The sequence below is a fragment of the Ischnura elegans genome, chromosome X (assembly GCF_921293095.1).
Source record: "Ischnura elegans chromosome X, ioIscEleg1.1, whole genome shotgun sequence".
In the NCBI taxonomy this organism is placed as follows: Eukaryota; Metazoa; Arthropoda; class Insecta; order Odonata; family Coenagrionidae; genus Ischnura; species Ischnura elegans.
Window position 1 is genome coordinate 40,205,186 of NC_060259.1, and position 9,311 is coordinate 40,214,496.

The following is a 9,311-nucleotide window of genomic DNA, read 5'->3' on the forward strand; positions in this document are numbered from 1 at the left end:
TGATTGAATGATAACGCTACAGACCATGCGTTCTAATTGCTTGATATGCGATTTCAGCGACGTGCCGAGTGATGAAAAAAAGAGATGGGAAATCTCATGATTGAAGACATCGGAAAAAGAATTACGTGAGACGATTATTTCTAAGTCATCGCTGGAGTGAGACATTTTGTATATCTGTGTGCAGTTTCAAATTTTATTTCTCTTACCTAAAATATGCATTGTTGGTTGTTGATTTTTTACTATCAGAATTTCATATTCTTCAAAACGGAGGATGCATGTTCTTTCAAGGTTGAAGTAACTAATTTCCATCCGGTCAGAAAATCGACCATGATAACAGTTAGCAGTAGAAAGTTACGAAAAAAAGCATCATGTAAATTCAAGCTTAAGTATGTCTTATTTCTTGTAAAATTCGAGGAATCAAATGAGATGGAGTGGAATTGATTCATAATGAAAGATGATTTGCAATTTTCCACAAAAATAAATTTAATCCGACCCGAGTTTCAATGTTACTACATCATCTTCAAGGTACAAATGGTGGTAAGTGCAGTTAATTTATACATATTTAGGAGTTCTCCCACTCCCGCCTCCTAAATCTACATCTACATAATACCCCGCAAGCCGCCTAAAAGGCGTGTGGCAGGGGGTGTTAGGACACCAGCCGTTTACAGCTTTTAAAAAAAATGAACTAGCGTTTATTAAAGTCCTTTATGGTTCGGGGGAAAAACGAATTCGCATATCTATCCGTTCGGCAAAACATCTCTCTTAATTTATCGCTTCTATCGGACCTGGAAATATAGTGTGGCTCTAATATTATGTTCTCTGTGTCGCTCTTAAAGATATCCATTCTCAATTGTTCAAGCAATCTAAGCCTAGCGCGTAGCCTCCGAGTCTCCAATGGCTCCCAGCCTAATTCGCTTAGCATCTGGGTAACGCTGTCTGTACGCCCGTAGCAGTTTTTGACGAAACGCGCAGCCTTCCTTTGTACTTTGAATATGTATAAATTAACTGCACTTACCACCATTTGTACCTTGAAAATGATGCAGTTACATCGAAACTCGGGTCGGATTAAATTTATTTTTGTGGAAAATTGCAAATCATCTTAAGCTATCTTATTTCTTGAATGGACCGCACGTCCTCGTGTATAACGCGCTTCCGGATTTTGGCGCTACCCTTTATAATGAAAAGTAAATGCGCGTTCGTATCCTATACTCAACACAAAGGGCGTTCAAAAAAAGGTTCAACCAACACATAGAATTCAGGTCAGCGACGAAATCTCTTATTTCATCTTGACCCCTTTGACACCCTCTGCCTTCCTTCCCTGACTATATGGACATGTGAAAAATCTAAATCTATGAGATGATATCCTTATCCGGGAGATCGTGGTGGTTGGTGGGGAGAGTCTCGGTTTCCAATCCGGGTCGAAGCCATCGGCAACATTTAGTCTAAAATTCTTGCACCGCGAAGTGGCCCAGGAAACAGGACAGGATCTTGTACCTCGAATGTGTGAAATTTGCACGCGTGGGGCATAGTCCGGGGTGAGCTCTATCCTGACCCAACCAAACCAATCTTCGGGTTGTATCACCGACTCAGTGACTCCCTGTCTCCCTCCAGCTCCACGAATAAATTGATCGTCGCTTTTAGGATCTTGGCAGATGCACGCGTGCGGCCTTTCATCAGAAGGTAATCTCCCTCGACTCAACTCCCATCGACAGAGATTCTGCATCTGGGCGAATCGGTTTTCCTCAATTTTCGGCATTTCATGACGACCAAAAGTTTTCTCTGAAATCATCCTGATTTCATTTTTAAATATGCTAAAAATAACCTAACATTTATTGCAGGAACAGTGTAACATCGAGTAAGACGCTCAACTTGTGTTTTGGGCGATTTATCTTGGAAAATAGTAAATATAACTTGTATTATTTAATGAAAAAATACCTCATTTACATATTTTTAATTAAATTTTGTTACACAAGAGACTCACCTGGCATAAAACTCACCTTTTATTTGGAGAAACATGAAAATGTATTGCTATTTTTTATATTGGATACTATTGTTCATGCAAATAACACGAAAATCCCTAAATGATGGAAGGTAAATAAAATATTTTTTAAAGACCACATTTCTCATTCGGGGAACTACAAAATCAAAAATGATCGTGCAGAATTGAATGCCCATGTATATATCACAGTGTTAACCTGAAAAAAGAACATTATCATAGTAAGTATATAAAAATATTTTTATACATCACATAATTATGATGAGAACAAAAAAATTCCTAAGGAAAGAAATATAAACACGAAATTATCATTTTGTTCACGGATGCAAATACTTAATGTAATAAAGCAAATATGATGACGTTAAAATGATACTATTGCATGGGTTATATTTTTACATGAAGTACAAAGGATACAAACTGATGACACTTATTAAAAATTCTTTCACGTATAAAATATTTCCAAGGGACAATGAAGTACAAAACTTTGAAAAATAAGGTTGAAATGACTTACAAAGAAAATTCTCAGTATATTCCAAAAGATTTTTAAGTGATCTTACTGAAAGGTCACACGGATCTTGAAAATTATTATTATTATTATTATTATTAATAGAAAATAATGCAAAATAAATGCATTGAAATAGAAATTCATGTTAAAATGAGTTTTTAGTACAGAACAAATTAATCTAAAAATCATTTTTCTTGTAAAAAAAAACACGATTATTGCGCGAGGGAAAAATCTTGTACGAGAATATATTATTTTACGAATATTTCATTTATATAATACACGTGGCTTTAACGGAAAGCAAAAAACACAAATGTTGACGCGAAAATATTTATTCTTAAAATAAGCACTTCTTAGGTGGGGGCAAAAAAAAAATAAAAAAAATGATGATGATGGTAAGGAAATGAAATTTTTTTTACGAATTCACCATTTATACGGGGAGAAAAAAGTTGCAAATTCACGGTACGTAAATGAATATTGGACGAAAGATTAAACCTTTTATTTAGGGAAACTTAAAAATGAAACAACACAAAATTCTTAAATGATGTAAATAAAATAAAATATTTTGAAGATCCTATTTATTACTCTGAGAGCATCAAAATACAAAGGATTGTACAAAATTGGATGTCCATTAAATATGACTCTGTAAACCTGAAGAAATAAACTATGATGATAAGTATTTAAAAATATGATTATTGATGACATTTTTATGAAGATAACGAGAAAACTCCAGATTGAAACACGAACATAAATTAATAATCTTAACACAGAAAAAAAGTTAATAAATAAAATAAACATTATAACATTAAAATGAAAGTTCAGTGTAGATTGTAGTTTTTATGTGGAGGAGAAAGGACACATATTGTTCGGATCACACTCTGAATTTTGAGGTAAAATATTAAAATTGTATGCAAACTGATGGCTCGGAAATTAAAAATCTAGTATAATTCACTGCTTTTATGGAGAGAAAAAATTGAAAAAGGAAGGAAAAAAAAAGAATATTGGTAAAAAACCTCACCTTTTAATTTGGAGAATATAAAAATTAGTAATTAGTACCCGCGGAGAAATATAAAAATTTAACTTTTTTAATTTTAAGCCGCGAAGGCGCGGCTTCTTTCTTATTTATGTGTAGACTGACTCCAACAGACGGGTTTATGGCGGCATTAGCGAAATTATGTGGGCGGGTCGAAATGTCAAGAATCTACAAAAGTCCGAAATACAGTGATTTCTACCTTGCCCTGACCCAACCCAAACCCACCTCGGCATATTCGCATTTCGCGGCGTACGCGAGGAATCGCTGCGCGCGGTGCAGCACCAGAAAGTAGTTTCAGCTTGTAATACGTGATAATTAGCTTATTTTACATTTTATTTAAAAATATTTGCATGGCTGTGTTCGCCATAATATTACAAACATTTTGAGTACACAAATGACCACTTTTTATGGAATTTGTTTCATCCGATTTTTTCGCTTTTTATGTAATTTGCCGGCTTTTCCGCTACAAAAAGGTATCATTTTCGTAATCAGGACACTGCTATGAGTATATCCGACGAAAGAAAATTGCAAAAATACGAGTGTCCGGAAAGTACGTATATTTTCTCAAGTTCCTCGCTAGCTGAGGTTGTTAAGGCGCTACGTTATTATTCCCCAATATGTGAGGCCTGGGTTCACAACCATGTGAAGGCTAATTTTTTTTGTTTTACAATTTTAGAAATCACTGTTACAACTCATCCCCATTCGTTTAATTTAGTTGCTTAGCGATTTTTTTAAATTTTCATGTTAATTTATGGATTTTTAGTTTTTATATTAGTCCTACCCTTCCCCTACACTCCAGGAAGGATAATGCCTATCCACCACTGTTCTAAAATATGCTCTGTCTACCCTTGCTGAAGGGTATAGGAAGGGTAGTCCTATCCTTCCTCTACCCTTCAGAGGCTGGCCCAACCCTTCCTCTACCCTTCCCCTACACTCCAGGAAGGATAGGGCCTACCCACCAATGTTCTAAAATACGCTTCGTCTACCCTTGCTGAAGGGTATAGGAAGGGTAGTCCTACCCTTCTCTTACCCTCATTAGAGGGTAGACCTCCCCACAATGGAGGAGTTTATTTTTATCAGGGCTACAATGATCGTAATTAAAGGAGATTTTTATCATCACAAACCTTATTACTGTTATAAGAGGAATTACAAATTCCGTTTACAAGTATCTTTAATGGGTGAAATTAGTAAAAGAATTTATATTTACGGGATTGTTGTTTTAATAACTTCCTCCTGGATCATCAATGAAATACATTTTTAAATGCAATATATTTTATCTCTCACTTTGGTGTAAATTTCTATGCTAAATAAAATTATTGAAGCATGAAATTTATAAATTTTTGCATCCACAAGAAAAATGATTGTCACATATTCGGTGCTAATCAATGAGATTTGTTGTTAAATTTTTGCTTACAGTTAGACCGTCCTTCAGTGGAAATTTTGTGTGTAACCGTGAGCAAGTTCTACCTCAGTGAAATTATCGAAGCGTGAGATTTATATTTTTAATATCAACGGAAAAACATGATCGAGTAAACTGTAACATATTCCATGATCATCAATAGCATAAAATGTTCAATTATAATATAGCATGTTATTATTACTTCCGTGGAAATTTCACGTGTTGCCGTATGCAAGTTCTACATTAGATGAAATAACAGAGGGGTGACATCAATGCATATTTATATCCGCAGGGAGAATGATTTCGAAAAACCCAAGCACTGTTACAGTGCTCGGGCTCCCTGTAAAGAGGAATTATTAAAGCGTGAATATAAATAAATATCGGAAACCCCAGGGAAGAATGTTTGAATAACTTTTAACGTATTTCGTGATCTTCAATAAAAATCGGTGTTGAATGATAACTTATCGAACTATTACACGAGTTCACATTTCGAGTGTTATCGTACGTAATTTCTGGGGTAAATAATATTATTGAATCGTGAAGTTAATAATTTTTTCCACCAGGAAAATAAATTATATTATATTTCGTGCTCATCAATGAAATTTGGTGTGTTTATTTAGTCAGCTCTACTTCGGTGGAAGTTTCGTGGGTTTCCTTGCAAAGTTTGCGTTAAGAAGAAGTTTTGATATGTGAAAGTAAGTAATTTTGATGTCCACCGTCCACAAAAAATGGGGAATTTCTTTGTATCAACAAGGTTTCCTGAGAATTGATGTTATTTTCAGTCTATCACACGCAATCCACTTGGGAATAAGATAATTATATAACATATAATCAAATAAACTTCTCTTTAAATCTACATTAGAGCCTGGAACTTATTTGCTCTCCAAAGGGCTCTCCAGAATCTAAATAATTTTTTTTCCCAGTTCTGCATGGCTAGTGAAGCTTGATGAATATACTTTACAAAGCCTTACCAAAAAGGTAACATATACGGAAATATTTTAATGACAAATACTTGCAAAGCGTAAATGATACACAGTTTAAATAAGGAGAAATAATTACAGGCATAGCTACAGCTATATAATCAAATAAACTTGTCTTTAAATCTACATGGCTACAATGCAGAATGCTCCACATATCATTTTGATGTTGGTATGTGGCGGATACATATGAGGGGCGTGCGCTCCCAACTTGCGGGGCTGTCCGCCATGGGCGTACCCAGTAGGGTGCAGCTGCCCCTCCTAGAAGCAAAAGTAAATGTAAGTTCAAAACGAAATTTTTGAAAAATTTTTCTTTAAATCCAAGAAAAAAGATATTAGCATAAGGCATTTAATTAAAATAAAAAATTTTTATTTTTGTGCTACAGTCGACTCTCGTTATTACGAAGTTTACGGGCCGAAAAACCGGAAGTTCGTAATAATGAAGTTCGTATGAACGTTTCTTTTAGGAATCGTCGCAAAAAAAACGTATATGATAAACGCGGTTAAATTACGCGGAAATATGTAAAAACAGGAAAATTCGTTTCAATTTCTCAACAGAAGAATGCGGCATGACGTAATCGAGGGTTGATATCTTTCCGAATACAGTAAGTTCGATATACGAACTAGATGCGTTCCTAGACCTTGTTCCTAAGTTGATAAACCTACGGTCCGGCCGCCGAGAGTTGTCCTATGACAGGCAGAATGGTCTAGGTCGGGGCAGCGTTGCCAGGTAAGAAAGGGAAACGTCTACAAAGAATTCCGTGACGAAAGGAGCCGGAAGGGAAGAAGAGCGTGAAGGACCCAGAGGAAGAATCACTTGTTTTGGTGATTCGAAGAAAGGGCATGTTTTGGTGGATCAGGCTTATGTAGGTGCTTTGACAACGTTTTATGAGTATGTGATGGTGTGAGATGCGTTTGGGAGACAGCGATTGGCTGTAAACCATGCTGGCGCAGGGTTATCCGCTCCTATTGTGCCGCCAACGGGCAACTCTCTTTGGCCGGACTGTATGCAAGGCAGACGAGAGCACGGTTATCCTGCAGAATGCAACACTGAATAAAAATTGTGTCAACTAACGATTGAGACGAATTGATCTAGCTGGGCGTGGAACGCAGCCGGAGCCAAAAAAATTGCTCTTCGCGGCAAGGAAGAACGTGCGAAACGCTGTACAGTTCCTAACTTCACATCGGATTCAATGATACCTTGTTAAGATTATGCCTAGAGTGCGAGTTCTTCTACGCCGCTCCGCGTAGTAATGGCTAAATCAAAAGGCGCCAAATTCGAAATTTTTGCATGCTGGTATCTGTTTAAGTTCGTAAATCGAATGTGCGTAGGAAGAGGACTAACTGTGCATCAAATTTACGAGCTGTAATGAGTCGGTCACCATGATTCCCCAGGAATGAAGCTTATTATATGACGTTGCGTTTATGGTAACCATAATTGACGCTCTTGGTCACAGTACACGAGGAGAACTTAAACGTGGCGCGATTATTAAAACTTAGCGTAGTAAATATCCACCTAAATGTCATTGCTTATGCGTGGGACTTCGTAATAAAGTTCATTTTGAAACCGCCGGGACCGGGACTGAGGTTCGTAATTTCGTAAAAACGTTTCTTTTCCTATAGCTTGGATAGGCCTTTTCGTCGGGACCAACGATTTGATTCGTAATAACGATGACTTCGTAATAACGTTGCTCGTATTAACGAGTCTACTGTAACAATTTAAAAAACTAATTAAGCAATGTCGTAATTTTCTTGAAAATTTGGTTTCCTTAAGCTTTTCTGTTTTACAGCTTGAAGGACCACGGCTTGCCCCCACCTCTAGTTTTGATCCTGGGTACGACCTTGCTGCCCGCATTGCCAAACATTGCAGAACCACAGTTGTAACTTTTTATATGATAAGATAGGCATTGTTTTGTGCATGCATATAATTAGTTTAAATAAAACTGTCTTAAATTTTGCATGTAACTCGATTATTTTTCATTACAATAAAAGTATAAGTAGCTCAAAATATCTTGAGTTTTTTCTTGCCCCCCATTGAGTTTTTTCTGCATCCGTTACTGAGTTGATCCAAAAAATATATTTTTATCTACTCAAAAAAATAGTTTGTTGGTCTCACAAAATAATAAAAAATAAGGTAGATCATGAAAAATTGAAGGGGTAAAACAAATGTAGTAATTGCCACTGATTTTGAAAACAGATGTTGCCCATCACAATGAAGGTTTTGTTCATCTTGGGTCGCCCTATTCTCCTAAAACCTCTGCCAACAGACAACACACATAATACATACCTGTGACATTCGTACAGTACTCCTCCTGATCATAGATGAAGAGCATCAAAGAGTGCTGGTCTCTGCAAAAATGTCCAGTATGGGTCCTTCGAGGTAGGCTTTTTATGGGATGGAGTTTTAGTTTTACTACAACATTTGCGGAGTTGAATTGCCCCATACAAAAATTTCTTAATCCAATGGCATTTGTAAGAGCTAAGGCTTTAACATAGTAATGGTTGGATCAGATATATTGAACACAATGTCCATGGATATTATGCTTCAAATATGGGGTGAAAAAGAGAACATTTCCGATTCTCTCCTGGCAATCTTTGTCAGTGATCAGGTATCCTGTTCGCTCAGAATTGTTCAGGGCAAATACCATATTCACATGAAACTTAGATTTTTTCCCTCCTAACTTCTGCTGAAAAGAGTCCATAACTTACATGTATGTATCTAGGCAATGGCACCAGATGAAAGCCGTCATCCCATATGGTGATGAAGTGTTTACTTATGTTGTGAATTAAATACATAATATGGCATACATATGACCCTGCCACTATCTTCAGTTGTATGGTAACTGTGACCAGGGACACAGCCAAGAATTAAGGCTAGGGGGTTTAAGGGTGCGAAACACTGGGGTGTCTGAGGGTGTGGAATACCCACCAGGGTAAGCGGGAGGTGCAGGGGAATATCAGATATATGATTCAAAATTGTGAGTTTTACGGCCTTCTGAGGGATATTATATTAAAATTTACACTATTCTATGAGTAATATTAATCCAATTAAGTGAAATTGATTAAACTTAAAAATTTATCTGAGCTCTGGGGGGGGGGGGGGGTTTGGGGGATAACAGCACCACTGACTGAGACCATGTAATCTGCATGTGTTCCAAGATTGTAGCTGTGGCAGGGTTGAGGCATATCCTTTTTGCTCCGCTGCAATATGACTTGCATTATTAAAATGTCGTTCAGAGAGCTCCCCACCCATAATTTGATTGAAGGGTCATAATAAAACCTTGGGTAAGGAATAAAGAGTTATTTAGAGGTAAATTTCTGAAATCATCTACTGATTTTGAGCTGAAGTGTTGCTGTTTTTAGGAAGTGACAGCAGTCACACTGTGGGGATTTGATTCCAATAG